The following is a 14,912-nucleotide window of genomic DNA, read 5'->3' as shown; positions in this document are numbered from 1 at the left end:
AGCAGCTTTGAGAAATGTAAATTAACATAATATTTTGGTCAGGTTTGCGCAGGAACCACTTTCTTGCATTCTTTTATGAAGGAGTTTTCATCCCCGACATCACTAAATTGGTGTGTACTTTTTTTTTTTTCTGGGTTACACCTACAGGTTAGCTTTAGAGGTTCCTGTGTTTAGATCATTGTCAGAATCTGTAGCACATATATAAAGGTAGTTTTACTAGTGAAACAAGGATACATCTCGCAGTCTTTAAGCAATCACAGACATGTGTTGGACCATTTTATGAGTTTGTCGATATTACCTATGTTACAGGTTTTCAAGCCAAGATGCTATAGTGGCTATTCAAATATTTTGGAGAGCAAGGAAAATGGTGAATAGACATCTCCCAAATAAAATGAGAGAGCAACCCTTCAAGCAAAAGGGACAGAGTTTGAATACCTATCAACAAGAAAAGGTCCTTCTTGTGTATCCTATATACCTAAACACTTGTCATTTCTCTTTTTCCTCACAAAACATTTAATCAACAATCTTTCATACTACCAACCACCATATGAGACTTGTTTATTGCAAACATGTCTGTCCTTTTATCAAAAATAGTGCAAATATTATTATCAACAATATAAAATCCCATAATGCAATTTAAAAATTCATTACATTAGATGCCATCAGAAAAGGTTCACAGAGTAATCAATTGCCTTTCATAAAAAATCTTCTGTTTTTGCTATATTTTTTTTTGTATTTTCCTATACCGATGTGTTTGACTACATTTCATTAATAACAAGCATTGGCATAGCCAATAGGTCTCGCCTTTGGGATCTTATAAGTGTTTAGCCATGCAACACTTGATGTTGTTGCACCAAGGATATTGTGCTGGAGAACTAAACACTTATTAGGTCTCAAAGGCGAGACCTATTGGCTATGCCAATGCTTGTTTCTCTTATGCTATTCCTCTTTCCCTTCTTATACTATTGACTATCAGGTTTTAGTATAAGCAACCACTGGTGGGGACCGTGAGAGAAGGATAAGAACATCACTTCAGTTGGATCTTGTGCACAAGATTAGTGCAAAACCTGATAAGTACTTGCCAACTAAATGGTCATATGTTCTCTTATGCTTCTAAAATATCTGGGCAAAAATTCACCAAACCCCCCCCCCCCCCCCCCAAAAAAAACATTGAATGACAGAATGGTCACTGTGCCATTTTACAGATTTGCGATCACCAGTTTTGTAAATATTTATATTCGTGGAGAAAAAACCCTATTCAAAATCCTTTGCTATTGAGAAAGTGACTTGTTATGGCTCATCACCTTATGTCTGAATATTTGCAAACTTCTCCTTCACATGCCCAGGCCTGCCATTTTGATTTCTTTGTCTCCCACGCTACATGCCTTCATCTTACAAATCTTTCACAACATCGGTGCCATTCTGCTACCTGGCTTATGCCTTCTCCTCTAAGGATGTAGTTCATTATAGTGGTCACCTGCAATGTTGTCCATGATGTTTATCTCCTACTCACTGATTTTTCCCCTCCCCTAGAGGGGGGATTTGAAGCATCTTGCTCGCTCAGAGTCACTCTGGCTCCAATTCAGTGTGCAGCACTAGGGGAATAGGGCAGGGACTTGCGTGCGGAATTTATCAATGTCTTTTTGAAGTTGTTTTACCTTTGTGAATCGAGCTCCAAATGTGCAGAGGTGCACAGTGGGACTTGCAATTAAGAATTGTGCCTTCTTTAATACTCACAAAAAATGTGTTATATGTAGGAACTTTATTTACATGGCTTTTTATGCTTTGTGCATTAGTATATTTACATATATTTCACCTAAATTGATGAACCCTACTCTTGCAGCCATTTCAAATTAAAACAGCAAGATGAACAGTGTTAAAAAACAACTGGGAGGGTACGTACAGTATAACGGTGTCTGTGTATGTAGTTTCATTGTCACTGATGAAGAAGAAATAATTATCCTGAGTTTTTAAAGAGTATTTGTCAGGATTGATCTGCTGGCAGTGGTTAGTAAATACAAACAGTGCCCTGCCAAACATCCTTTCACCCCCGCCCCTGTATTATGCAAAAAAGAAATCTCCCCACTTTATTTGAAGTGGTCGATGCTAGAGGTCATTTGATCCATATCTTGGTCAATAAAATCAATGTTTATACCGATGAAGGATTTAAAGCTAATAAATGCCACTTGTTTCCGGACAAACTACACTGCCTGAGCTCTCCTCTTTGCACTTACGAATGACGTGAGTTTGACAGCGAGGTTTAAAAACAGACTGAAACAGTCGCATAGAGAAGGAAAGCATGAAAAGAAATCAAAATGAGCAATCTAAAGAGGGGCCGCAGATATAAAGTGTGGCCTCGAGAAGAGACAAACAAGGAAACAGAGGAAGAAAGAGGCTGAAAGATAGGGGCAATGGAATCAAGGGAGCGAGGGAGAGAAAGGGGGAGAGAGAGAGAGAGAGAGAGAGAGAGAGAGATGGGAGAGAGAAAGCGCGACTCATACACACAGAGAGCAGCATTGGGAAAGGAAGCTGGAAATGCTGTGTGAGCAACAGAACGATGTAACTGAACATAGGAAGTGGGACAGGCAGAGGAGAATTTCAGGGATACAAATGAAGGGAGAAGAGACGGATACAGGTAGAAAGCAGTGGGGAGTCTGTATAAGAGAGTGGGGGAGATATTGAAATTAGAAAGAGATAGGAAATAAAGTAAACAGAGACAGAAACAAACAAGAAAGCACTACTCACTCCTGCTGGCAAAACGCTGTGGGATGCAAGGAATGCAGCTGAGGGGGGGGGGAGGTGTGAGGTGAGTGTGGGCCGAGAGCACACAGTGTTCCCCTTGCAGGAGTGAGCAGGGGCACCATCTGTTTGCAAGTTAATTACAAACAGAAGGTTTCAAAGCTCGCTCCCGCAAGGAAATCGCCAAACGTGCACGCGTTGCCATTGAAAGCAATGTAAAGCGTGCACGTTTTTGGCAGAAAAAGCAAATAGATTCCTAAAGGTCTCCTCCTATGTAGCGCATGTGCGCTGCGTAGGCGAGACCTAAAAACCATATCATTCATTATTGCTTCGTAGATGTAGTAAGAAAAAATATTATCCAATAAATGCAACACTCATAAACCTCTTTCAGAGACTTAAAAAACAATATTAAAAGTTGTCGACGCGGCATTTCAGTGGTATACAGCTGGTGTGCACATTGAAGACTCGATCGGCTAGACAAGATCGCTGATTTTAACCGAACACAAGGGCAGAAGAAGAGTCTGATGCCCCGCAAAATACACAAATCAGAAAATTAGGTGGGAAAAGTTATAACAGCTCCTATTCGGATGTACAATAGCCAGCAATTGACAAGTGGCTTCTATACCTCATATACTCAAGGAATGAATTTATGGTAAGCACGAAGTTGACCTTGTGTGAGAAGAAATGTATGTGAAGCGCAAGTAAAACCACGAAGGTGAGCTGCCTGTAATAACCCTAGTGGATGCGTATTCCGTCTTTAGAGAAATTGGAAAAGAGAACATCATTGTTTTTAATACTTTGTCCTGAAGAAGGTTGGGTTAACCAACTGTATACCACCGAAACGCCGCGTCAACAACTTGATAACTTGTAATATTGTTTTTTGTCTCTCGAAGAGGTTTGAGTGTTGCATTTATTGGGAAATATTTTTTCTTACTACATGTATGAAACAACAATGAACTATATGGTTTTTATTTATAAAATGTAGTCGAACACATCGGTATAGGAAAATATTGAAAAAATATTACAAAAACAGAAGATTTTTTTTAATGCAATGCTAATTGATTATACTGTGAACCTTTTTTGATGGAATCTATTGTAATTAATTTTTAAATTGTCTTTTATATTGTTGATAAGATTATTTGCACTATTTTTAATAAAAGGACAGATATTTTTGCAGTAAACTGGTTTCATAGCGTGGTTGGTAGTATGAAAGATTGATGATATGTTTTTTGAGGAAAAAGAGAAATGACAAGTGAATAGGTATATATAGGATACACAAGAAAGTCCTTTTCTTGTTGATAGGAACATACATCTCCACCATGGGATCTTCGTTTATATTTATGAATGCAGCAGAACTGCTTATGTGTGGGAACATAGATTTTGTTTTACTGAATGTACATTCTGGTGAAATATTAAAATCGAGATGCCAGTCAAAACGACCCCCAGGTTGATGACATTAAATTTTTGTTGCATTTTGATATTCGGTGTAGTGCAGGGGTCTCCAACCTCTTCTGTAATAAGTGTGTTTATGTGAATTGAAAATCATCCCGAACTACTAATATTTTTTGTATTGTAATAGTGACCATATATATATGGCACAATTATATTTGTTCCCAACATGTTCAAGATTACTGGCGGTGATCACCAAAGTGCATCGGACATTATTGCTGGCAGTACTGTATAACATGTTTATTAATTTAGAATTCATCTACATAGGTAATAAGTAAGAGCAACAGCTGCAATGACCCTTGCACCGAGGTAATAATATGAGTAATAAGTCTCCCTGCACCACATTTTATCACTCAAATCCGCTTTAAATATATTTTGCAAATTCAACCATTTTTCTCCAAATAGCTTCTGAAAAAAGTTCTGAAAATGCACCCATTTTCATCTCGTTTTTCAGTTTTGGTGTACACACATTAATTAAACCAAGCAAAAGCTTCTAATTTAGCAGGCTAGACTACCCACAGGAGAGCTACTTACATGTAGCTGGACAGGTACCTGTAGCTCACAAGCTACTCATTGGTAAAGCTTGATATAGTGGCTCAGTAGACTAATGCACCCACTCTAGAGATCTGTTTTTGGCCCATGGTCACAGGTTTGAATCCTGATGGAACCTCTTGTTTATCAGAGGTCGATAAAAGATGTGCCATTGTCTTAACAGACAAACAACTATTATCTGTGAATAGCTTCAATGGATCTCTTTGATGGCCAGGGTAGCACTTTACAAATACAATTATACGTTATGTCATTACCAAAATGTAGAAATATTTTTGTTTAAAATTAAAAATCATTATGTTCATTCAAAAAAGGATACAGCCCTTTTTGTGAACCCTGGACACCCTTTAAAACATATTATTAAAATGTCCTACAGTTCCTAAAGAGTTAATATTTGTTAGACTTGGCATCTTTGGTGTGTTTTCCCCTGACTTTTTTCCTCTACCTCCTGCATTTTTGATGCTGTAGTGGATTTTGCTTTTTCCTTACTTAGATGGTTTGGGCACTTTGCCACTGCTGATCAGTGTCAAAGTGCAAGTGCTCCATGTGTAAATTGTTATTACGATTGGTTATCCTTGATTGGCATATTTGAATTACTGGTAAGCCCTAGTAAAGTGCATTAAGTGTGCAAGGGCCTGTAAATCAAATGATACTAGTGGGCCTGCAGCACCGATTGTGCCGCCCACATGAGTAGCCCTGTAAATGGATCTCAGACATGCACTACAGTGTCTGTGCACAGTTTTTTACTGCCATGTCGACCTGGCAAGTGCACCCACTTTACATAACACGCTCTACGAGAAGGACTCTGGACATGGGGGAAAAAAAGATAAATCCCCAACTAAATTTGGGCCAGGTGGTCCCAAACGTATCGGGGGAAAAGAACACGGAATAGGAATCTAAGAAGGAAAACCTCATTGGAAATACTACCCTCACCCACTATATAGTGGCATGCTTCATCACAGGGCCGCTGCAACACCCTGGCGCAGACCAACGTACAGGGTAGAGTGCAAAAGAAAAACCTTGTGTATAGAGAAAAAAAGAATTCCAGGTAGAGGGATCCCTATTGCAGAAAAGAAGGGATATACAGCAGATAGGGTAATGGAGACGTTGCTTCTCTCATATACCCCATAAACATTTTAAATCCTGCCAAGTAGGACCCAGAATAAAGTAGTAGGGTACCTGCTTAGACAGTTTAATTATCCTTTCTTTTCTGCAACTGGAATCCCTAGACCTGGAATTTATTAAAGATGGTTTTTGAATTGTGTGTTTGAAAATCCCTCTTTTAGAAAGTAGGCATTTTCTTGTTTAACTATTGTGTGTGCCTCTGCCTGTTTGTTGATTGATTGTCTGGTTTCGGAGTGACAGGGGATGTGCATTAACTGTAGATAGCCCGGGGGGGGGGGGGGGGGGTGTGCATGGTGTTCCTGGATGATTCAGCTGAGCTGAATAGATCTTGGCTGTATTTAGTAGGAGGAGTTTTCCTTGCACCTGGATAGGGCCTGTCTCCCTTGCACAATGCTGTCTCCACCCCTGTGTTCATACTGCACCAGTGAGGACAGAACTGGGCCCAGAGACCTTGGCACAAAGAAAAACAAAGACAAAAAGGATTATAAGTAGTAGACCTTAGACCCCAGAACTTTAGATAACTTCTGGAGAAGAGCTGGGGAACTGTGAGAGTAGGAGTACTGCCCCTTTGCTGTGTGGGGTTGGCTTGCAGTTGCTGGTTCTCCCAAGGAAAGGACAACGACTGGAACTTTGCTGAGGAACCTGCTTGAAGAAGAATCTCCAAGGGCTTGTGTGTGCTGGTCTCCTGTTTTGAAGTCTCAGGGACATAAATACTTCACCCCCAGCTCCCCTGAACTCTACTGCTTTGAGTTCTGACCTGCCAGGAGGTGCCTATTCCAGTTTTGGGCCTCTGGACGTTGTCTCTGCTGTTGGGAGCTGGAAGAAACCTAAGAGAAACTCATCTCCGACTCTGTCAGTGATGCCTCTGCGACCTGCACTGAGGTCAGGGGCACCGGTGTGCTCGTGAAGTGCACGACGCACCACCCTGCATGCCCCGCAGCTCATACGTCTTTCGTCGCCAGCAGTTATCGGCCTTCCCGATGCCAGCACTTACACCAAGTCTATCACCGCCAGCTGCTGCATCCAGTTATCGCGGCTCGATAAGTGCCAAGGGTGACTCCACAAACTCGCCGACTTTGTTCCGCCTCACTGGAACCAACGCCTCACTGCTGACGCAACTGACTTCCCCTGTTCTGGATTCGACATGTCGCCTCATCGCCGACACGACGCATCGCCTCCCCTCTCCCCCCCCCTCCCACCCGTGGCAGCCAGGGAGCTGACACCTCACCTCCACGATGCTGTGTATCATCATAGACTTCGTTTTCCAAGGTACTGTTTGTTTGGGGGTCGATGTGACTTAGTGTCCGACTCCGCGCACCTCGCACTGTACTTTGGATTTATTGCTGTCACAATGTCGTAATTGCCCCAGTAGGTGCTATTTGTTTACTACAAGCTTCTTTTTACATAACTGTTTTTAAGTGCTATTTGACTACATGTATGCTGGATTTTTATCATTTTGATCTTGTCGAGTTTAGATAAAATACTTAATGTTTCTAAACTGATATGCTGTTATCACTGTGTTACTGTGTGTTTTGAGTACAAATACTTTACTTTACCTTTGGGATAAGCCTGTCTGCTCATGCTAAGCAAGCAAGGGATTGAGCAGGGGTTATCTAAAGTGTGTATCCCTTTTGCCCTGACTAGAAGCAAGGGTCCCAACTTGGACTAAGGTACCTACCTCTGCCAATTGAAGACCCCAAGTTCTAACAATATTTGTAATTTTTCTTAGTCTGCCACAGCCAGTACAGAAAGGCAAAGCATTGAATAAGTCTGGACTAGGGAAGCAAGAAGATAGCATTGAAGAAAACAGGAAAGGAAGATTATGGCCAGGAGTGTTCTTGAGGGAAGTTGGGTCAGAGAGCTGGGGTATTGAAAATGGTATAACTGAACTGAGAAAAAGGTAAGACGAGGGTGTCTGCAAGGTTTTGAGCAAAACAAATATTGTAGAGAAGTGTAAAAAAGACTGAGTCGACCTTCCACCATAGACCAGGCTAAAAGTGTGAAGTGGAGCAAGAGAGGTGCAAATTCGTTTCATGCAGAAGACAACTCAAGAATCCATGTAATGATCATGAAGAACAAGGCGTGGCCCAGCTTAAATTAGACATTGTAATTGTCACCGGTTTGGAAATTTAATAGAAACAGTTTATAGGCAAAGTTTTTTCCAAGCTGATTTATTTTTCATCAGAAACACTTAATTTATAACCTTTTATTTTATAAAAAGGGGAATTCTATTTTGTACTTAAAAATGAAGAATGTCTGTGAAAAGATTGCATTTTACCTTTTTTGTCTCTTAATACAAATAGACATCTAACTACTATCTATTGGCAAACTATAAGGTTAATTTGTAACCGCTTAGCTTTGCAGATTGAACCATCGTTTGATTTTCTTCCTATGTTAGATTTTTTATTTTTATTGTTACAGCAATATCTGCTTACCCAAACATCGAACGTGTTATGGTAGGACATCCACTTTCAATCGGATTACAATCATAAAGCGCAAATTTTCAAAGTAACCCTTCACCCTAAGGTACCAATAGTAATGTGAATATACGGAAATAAACTAAAAAACAAGTGTCTCTCAGAAGGGTCCTTTGTATCCCTTGTCGAGGCAAGGTTCGTGAGACGTAATAGCTGCAAATAACGGGGGCAGGTCAGTTCTCTGAATTCCTGAGACAAGAGAGCTATGAATGGTTGCCAGAGAGTTTTGTACTTGTATCCCTGTGCAGAGAAGGTGAGAGTCAGCTTTTCCATCCCAAGAACACACCAAAGGCGCTGAAGCAACCCTAGGTGCATCGATATGTTAGTAGTGCCCCAGAGTGCCAAAATGGTATGATGGGCCGCCCCCAGAGCTATACTAATGTGACACCCCCTACCTGATGTGAGCAGGTATGTGAGGGCTTTGGAGAGTCACAGCAGGATAAATGATGGAAAGTTGGGAAGCTGGGTGTGCAATTAGGTATCAATGTCATCCAACACGTATTCCTAAAATAAAGTCAACTTTGGGCTGTCCCAGAGGATGTTGGTAAGGGTGCCATTACCCCTGACATTGTCGCCAATATTCATCACTACGGGCAAGGTTGCCTTTGTGCAGCCTAATGGGGGTCAAATACCAATAAGTAGCTATCTTTAGGTCTCGCCTAGCGATGCAGCGCGAAGTGTGTGCAGCTAGCGAGATCTATTGTTGTCGACTTGCCTCGGAAGGGGGACAGGACATGTGCACGCGCACAAAGGACTGCAGTTGTGTACGGCGGCGTTAGCACAACTCCAAGGACATGAGTTGTCGACTTGGGCTCGGAAGGGAGACAGAATGTGCACTTTCTCCCGGACAGCCCATGTGTACGGTCACGCCGTCTGTTCTCTGCCGATGCGCGCTCCCACCGTGCTCGCCTGGACAGCCCCACGGACACGTTCGCACCACACGCGGGACGCTGCATTCGTTTTGCTTTGTTTGCTTTACATGAAAGCTGTTCGAAGCTGCAGCGGCCTAACCACATCCCTTAATTTAGGCCAATAAGCCACTCTTGATTGATTTTGTGCTCCCAATAAGCGCAGATAAAAGACTACACAACATCACGCCATCGTAGCGGTCCAGACACTACCGCTCAACAACCGTTCGAATGGCCTGGAATCCCAGTCTCAACAACGTCACCAATCTTAACGCACCCCATGTAATGGGCTCAAACGCCAACTATTTCCTTCGACATCTTCACTACCCATGTTGGCCCTTGGCCCTTTACCACCGTCCAGCTTGCCCAGAGCGTGTTTGGGTGGTTACAAAGGATTGTTCGAATACTCAACTATTTTATTTCTCCCCCGCGCGACACTCACTACGTTGTTCAAAAGCCTACCGGGGGGGAGTCGCATAGGAAGGGAAGAACACGTGCCAGTGCTCCTGACTCATGGGGGATCGAGGACATCCTGAGCTGAGCGCGCGTGTTCATCAGAACAGGACCCCCGCCCCCATGCCAGCCAGCCAGCCAGCCACCATTACCGTGCTCAGCCGCTCTTCACATCTGCCCAGCACGCACACACAGAATCACTCACCTGTCGGTCTCACCCAACTGCTCCTGCTGCATCTGGGTGAAATTTCTCGCAAGCCGGTCACTGCTCGGATAAAAGCATTTAACTTTGAGTTATCACGCCTGCGTAGTGATAGAAGTTGAGATAAGAGACGTCGCGTACGTAAGTAAATTCTACAGAAAACTGCGCGGGCACATTGAGAAAGTGAAACTGCATGAGGCTTAAAACGGCTGACATGCGTGCGCAGTGCAGGAAACAAAGTCTTACTCTGCACGTCTGGAGCATAGCAGTTTCTATTTTCTTAGCAGTACTTCTAGTGCAGTGGTTCCCAAATCAATGCTGTGCGCATGTTATACTGCGCTGAATTGACATGGTGTGGAAGAGGATTTCGAGACCCCAATGTATAATTTGTTTAGTCCCATGTTAATAGAAAGGGTTTGTTGGGGGTGTGGTGAGGGGGGCTGTAACACTGTGCTCCTGTTAGTGTGTGCATGAGGGCAGTCAGTGGGCGCGCACGCTGGTGAACTCAAGCTAGGGTCACACACACGGGTATGAGTCTGTCCATCCATCGAGCAGTGCACTCAGAAGAGGTGTTTGTGTCATTCTTGGTGCGGGTTTGTGAACTATGCGAGTGGATTCATCTACGGCGTGCCTGGGTGACTGACTGCATGTAGTGATTGTAGGGGTGACGTCTGTATGGGCCTGTGAGTCGGTGTGTCTGGGTGAGTCTGTGGTAGGTCGCTGAGTCTGTGGCACAGCAGTGTGTATATATGGGTCTGTGGTAGGTCTGTGTGTGGCACGGCACTGTGTCTAGATGGGTCTGTGGTAGGTCGGTGTGTCTAGAGGGGTCTGTGATAGGTGGGTGAGTCTGTAGCATGCCGGTGCAAGTCTCTGGTAGGTCGGTGTGTCTGGATGTGGCTTCCTGTGCCCGGTTGTGAGTGAGAGCCCTCCGGGGTGTGTGTGTGTTTGAATGTGTCAATTTGTGAGACCAGTTGTCGGGATGCGTTTGCATCTGTGAGTGTCATGTGTGTGCAATGCCTGACTGTGCGTGTGCTCGCCTGCTTGTGAGTGTGTGTGTGTGTGTGTGCGGAGCAGCGTGTGAGAGCCCTGGCTGTGCCAAGCTGTAGGTGTGTGTGTATATGTGTGTGTACAACCATGAGTCCGTATGTGCAAAATGTAGGTGTGTCGGCGTATGTGCAAGCATGAGTCTGTGTGTGAAGTTGTGGGTGCGTGCATGAGCGCGTCGGTGTGTGTGTATGTGCACCTTATGGTGGTACCGGGTCCGGTTTGCTGCCTCATTTGGTCAGCCATTCCGCTCCGGTGCCGCGACCGCTGGGAATGTGTTGAGTAGGCGGGCTAGGCCTCCAAGAGTGCTGGAGGTCCTGTTGACTTCAGGCGGCACTAGGGGAACGGCTTGTGACTTCAACATCGCAGTGTCCATACCCCCACCCCTATTCTAGGTATTTCAATAGGTTCGCAGGTGCGGGGATACACTGCATGGGGCCTAGTAGTGGTCGTTGTGTGCGTGCCGGGTAGGGCCTTGTCTGCTCTGCTAGTGTGGGCGGTCTGGGGTTCGGCATGTGTCCTCTCTTTGAGGATCCCGCTGTCACTGAGTGCGGCTCGCGGCGGCCACAGTGGGGCACCGGCGAGCCTGCAGTATTCATACTCACAACCCTCGTTTTGAGTTCCCAGTGAGGCGGAAAGGGCCTCGGTGCCCCTGGTGCGCCAGATATGTTTACAGTCTACAGAGGTATTTTTAGCTCCTACTGACATTAAATGACCTCGCAGCGCGATTGAGTGCGGGGCAGGGATCTCATTGCGGAATTTGAGAAGTATTGTCAATAGCGTGGTTACGCCTGCGAAGTGGCACCCTGCCCAGGGTCACACCATATACCAAAAGCACTTTGCTTGCATCTTAGATGTCTTAAGCCCATACATTCATTGTAAAAAACGAATTTACAGGTCCACGAAAGCAAATGCTACTGTATATAATGGCGCTTTTGGGAAAATGTTGGATACATGTACCCACTTTCACGAGTTCGACATCAGACCATCTATGATACAAACGGGACACGGGGGGTTGAGGGGCAAAGTCTGTTGAGACTTCCCACTGTGAGAGCCTTGCAGGGCCGGGGGAATCCAGTCACATCTTTCACACTTCGTATATGCGCAAGGCCGGCAGAGCTGGGGTGCAGTCAGTCCTAGGTCGGAAATGTCTTGCTTGCCTTAAGCTATATCAGTCACAGACGCCCTTACCGAGCTCCAGAGACTTCATCCTGGGTACCCGCATCCTTGCTGTGAGATGAAGCCAGGTGTGAAGCCGGAGGGCGGGCGCCTCCGGTGGGGGCTGGGAACTGCGAGGAGCGGCCGTCAGCTGGGGACAACGGGGGTGCAATTGTGTTGCAGTCATGGTTTTGGCTCACTTACCATCTGATAGGCAGGGCTCCACACCTTATGTAAGTGCCCGATTTGCATCCCTTCCTGGCCTAGCTGGTTCTGGGGGGGAATTTACCGGGAATTATGGGCCAATTCCTGCGTGCTCAACGTGTCCCCCTGGCTGTGACTGAAACGAAGAGGGATCATGGTCACAACCTCCGACTGTGGAATTGCGCACTTGCAGGTTTTTCACAGGGTTTAGACTTCCGGTAATTCCTGAGGCACGGCCAGTGCTGCCCCACGACTGTGAGCTGACAGATGGGAGGAGGGCTAAGGAGATATGGGCCTCTCTAGTGCTTATAGTGGGGGGGGATGGCTTCCGAGCACAGCACCGGAGCTCTTGGGGGTCGGGTCTCTCCCTGACTGTTCACCTGATGCTACGGGTAGAGCGCCTCCCAGCCTATGAACAGCCAGGTTTTCTGGACACAATATTATCGGATAATTAGTTATTTGATGGTTTCTGTGTCCTGGGTGCCCTTGGGACCCTACGTGAGAGGAAGAGGCCCTGCTGTTACTTCAACCACCAGCACAGATTTACAAGCCCAACATAATTCCCTCAGAGGAACAGGAGAGGAAGACTGTAGGAAAGTAGGATCTGCTTCTTATGGTTATCCCCACGTTTTGCTTCATGTGATGCTCCCGCCTCATCCTTTTTATTTTGGTGGTTACACAGTGAGTCTTTTTTAGTCTATAAGAACTATTTTATTTAAATAGTTTCTCCTACTGCAGGCACAACACGTTTTCCTGCAACATTCACTGCGTCATGCGTGCATTCACTTTCTAAGCAGCCCGGGACAATAGCGGCCGCTTCTTTCAGTAGGTCTTCCATTTATAAGAGTTTGAGCTATTGGCATTGTACATGACAGTGCCTTTTATTTATGATTTAATTATCAAAACATATAAATAAAAGACATTGTCATTTACATACAGTGCCAATAGCTTAAACTCTCGCAAAGGTGAAACCTATTGCATTGCAAATGCTTATTACTGCAGTTTCTGTGCTAGATGTGTTGTGTGCAGTATGCTTCATTCTGTAAAAGATATCTTGCCACACTTTATGGGTAAGCTGCCTTCCAAGTTCCATCTCCCAACATGATTGAGACAGTGATTTGTCCTCAGCCCTCACTGGTAGAAGCAACGTGTATAATTCTGTGATAAGGCGCTTATCTGACCTTTTGGCAAGCAGCCATTTTTCTAATTTTGTTAGTAGCCTCTGGGCTCCCTGTCTAACCAATGGGTGTAAGATGCAGTGTCTAATCTGGAGTTAGCGGAAGTGCTCATCCTCAGGCAGAGAATAGTCCACCGTTAGAGTATCGACCGGCCTCCAACCACATCCAGAAAGTGCGCCCTGTACCCGACGTGAATTACGCGTTGTCCACCACTGATTTCTGGGGAAAGGGAAAAGAGGTGAGGTTCCCCTTAATGGCACACACAAGCGTCCCACTCTCTCAGCAGGGAGCTCGTGATCGGGGATATGTAGAGATTGGGGGTTCTATGTGTGCGAGGGAGAGACAGGACTTTCCCCAGGAGGTCTCAGCAAGTGCTCGAGGCATAAACAGCCACAGCTTTTTTGGATTCAACTCTGGACCACTCAACCAGGTAGTGTAGATGGGCTGCCTGGTAGTAATGAAGTAGGCTCGGCTCTCCAAGTCCTCCCTCAGCTGATGGAGTCAGGGGTGGGGGGGGGGGGAGAACACAGGGAGACAGGGGGGGGGGGAAGTAGAAGGTCTGAAAGAGGAAGAGTTTGTTGGGGAGGATTGTCATCTTCAGGGCCGCAATGTGACATAGCAGTGACAGCTGATAATGTCTCCTACGGTCTAGGTCAGGCCGCACTCTCTTCTGTAAATCTCAATAATTAAGGATTTTTGTTTTCTCCGGTGTCGAAGCCAACTGCATCCCCAGGTAGGGAATGGAGTCTGTTGCCCGTTGCAACGGCAAAGCCTGGTTCAATGAAGCCAGTGTAATGGGCGAAACAGATAAGTTAAGGGCCTGTGACTTACGGAACCCTGAGGCCTCCCCAAACTCCCTCAGCTCCTCTAAGAAGTGGGGTAGAGACTCTCGGGGGTCACCTAACATCACCATGACATAGTCAGCTTAAAGACTAATCAGATGTTCCTCCCCACCAAAGAGAACTCCTTTGATTCGAGGATGGTCCCTCACCCTCTGCGCTAATGGCTCCATGTAGAGTGCAATTAAAAAGGGTGACAATAGGCAACCTTGCCTCTTGCCCCTTCTTATTTGAAAGCTCACAGAGTTTCGCCCATTGGCTTGGACAGAGGCATACAGGGTCCTGTAGTTGCGGAGAACCCAGGAGCGGTGTTGTGCCCCAATTCCAAAATGGGCCAATGTCGCCTCCCGATAGGGCTAGTGCACTCAGTCGAATGCTTTCTCAGCATCAACCGGATTGTTTCGCTCTCGACTCTATTGTCTTTATTTATGACCTGGAGTAGTCGTTTTGTATTGTCTGCTCACTGCATCTATGGGATAAAGCCCACCTGATCAGGGGTACGAGACCTTGCATAAATGGATTGAGATGCACTGCTAGGACACCAGTGAATAGTTTTTCATCAACGTTCAGAAGAGAAATGGGGCGAT

At 45.2% G+C, this 14,912-nt stretch overlaps 1 protein-coding gene across 2 annotated transcripts in view; it reads left to right on the top strand.

Annotated features, from left to right (window-relative positions):
- The window catches only part of LOC146776143 (transcription initiation factor TFIID subunit 4-like), a 1,156,451-nt gene that overhangs the window by 289,442 nt on the left and 852,097 nt on the right, over positions 1-14,912 (top strand). The gene's annotated exons all lie outside the window — the stretch shown is intronic.

This window comes from Triturus cristatus, chromosome 12, assembly GCF_964204655.1.
Source record: "Triturus cristatus chromosome 12, aTriCri1.1, whole genome shotgun sequence".
NCBI lineage: Eukaryota > Metazoa > Chordata > Amphibia > Caudata > Salamandridae > Triturus > Triturus cristatus.
The sequence above is the reverse complement of the archived record's forward strand: the minus strand, read 5'-3'. Positions and strand labels throughout refer to the sequence as shown.